Here is a 1,799-nt window from a genome sequence, read left to right on the forward strand (position 1 = left end):
CCAGGTTTTTATCTTGTTTTGGGCCTGTTGACGCAGCTACCGAGGGTGGTGGTATCAAGGTCTGAAGCAGAGACGCCTCGATTTAAGGCAAAATAAAATCAGTTTGATTTTCCAGGTTTTTTTTTTTTAATGAGTTAAAAATACTGAAAGACAAGAAAGAAAGAAGCAGGAAAGAGGAAGTGAACCATCCCGGGATGGCTTTAAAAAGGAAATATCCGCCGAGGCACTCTCTTTTGAGGAACGTGGAGGTGCCGGGGATTGAACCCGGGGCCTCGTGCATGCTAAGCACGCGCTCTACCACTGAGCTACACCCCCTCCTGCCAAGCGCTCTTTAGAACATTCATGACATTTCACAACAATTTTCAGTAGCAGCAAGAGAGATTTTATTTCATTATACTCAACCTCTAAATCTTTCCATTCTGCACACTGCCTTGTGGCTAAGCTGGGAGAAAAAAAAACTAAATATTATACCGAAAATCACCCTCTGATCCTAAGATCTCCGACTATGGGTTACTCCCTCCGACATTCATCCTACTCTCACCTTCCGACGGGGAATTCGGCAGTCCGGCCTGAGCAACCCCAGGGCCAAGTCTGAGATAAAAATCTCTCTGCAGAAAATTGTTACTATAAAACCAAGAGTATAATGAAAGAGGATTAAAAAAGAAAGAAAACCCTAAAGGTTGCCCTGGGCAATTAGGCCAGCTGGGAGGAAAAATTGGAGGAGCTTGTAAAAGAGCTTGACATTGCTCTCAGCCCCAGCTGCGGTAGGCTTGGGATCAGGAACCAAACAGCAGAGGAGAGTGCCAATGGAAAAATGGGCAGAGGACTGAGAAGTGACCTCAGGGCTTTGTGTATGAAAATTCATTAAATAAATTAATAGAAAACAAAGGATTGAATTTACCCCTGGATACATCTTGCACCTTACGATTAATTCTGATTATCATATGGCCCTGAAACGTCCTTAGAAGACCCAAACATGTTTCCACATAACAGATTTCTATTCAGTGTTATTTTCCAGCCTTTCTCTGACCATATGGAACTATTCCATATACACAGGAATCACTTGGAGTCCTCTTTAAACATCACTGGTCTGGGAAAGCTTCTAAAACTTCCCAGAAGCCACCCCAGAAGAAGGATCCTCAGACTTGTAGATTAATAATAGGGGAACAGAAAACTGATGTCTTGTTACCAATGAGTTTGGGTTCTTGTCTCCTGATATAAAAGAACTTAGACTAGGGACACTGATAAAATCAAAGGCAGATTTATTGAGGCTCTGCAGAGGGTGAGAACACTGGACAGGATCTGCACCCCAGCTGTGGGGCTTGGGGACAGGAAGTTTCTCAGTCAACTATTCAGGGAGTAGGTTAGCAGGCTTTTCCTCTTTTGGATTGATGTGGAGAATACTCAGCAAAGAGAAGCATTCTGGGATTATGGAGCATGTATTATGGGATGCCAGGAAAGACCTTTCCCAACCAGGTATTAAGTTGCTGTTTGTGGCTGGTGGCTTGGCTTTAGATCTGCAAAACAACAACAACAAAAAAGTCAGGATCAGTTCCTGGATTATTGTTTTATAACTACCTATTGATAACTGCCATAATTCTGGCAGGGCTTGAATCGCTTAATAAGATAGAGCAATTTGTTCTGGTAGGGCTTGACTCGATGGAGCAATTTCTGGAAACATTCTGCCTGTTTTAGATCTCACCTAGGAAGAGCACTAGGTAAAGTTAACCTTAAAAATAAAAAGCCAAAGTGAGAGGCAAAAGAATTTATTTGAGATCAAAGAATTGCTGCAAACTTGA

At 42.5% G+C, this 1,799-nt stretch overlaps 1 non-coding gene across 1 annotated transcript; it reads right to left on the reverse strand.

The window, feature by feature from the left end:
- Positions 1 to 243: 243 nt before the first annotated feature.
- TRNAA-AGC lies at positions 244 to 315 on the reverse strand. The gene has a single exon. It is a non-coding gene; the product is annotated as a tRNA-Ala (tRNA).
- Positions 316 to 1,799: the final 1,484 nt, after the last annotated feature.

This window comes from Phyllostomus hastatus, unplaced genomic scaffold (genome assembly GCF_019186645.2).
Source record: "Phyllostomus hastatus isolate PE091 unplaced genomic scaffold, TTU_PhHast_1.1 phas_scaffold_60, whole genome shotgun sequence".
NCBI lineage: Eukaryota > Metazoa > Chordata > Mammalia > Chiroptera > Phyllostomidae > Phyllostomus > Phyllostomus hastatus.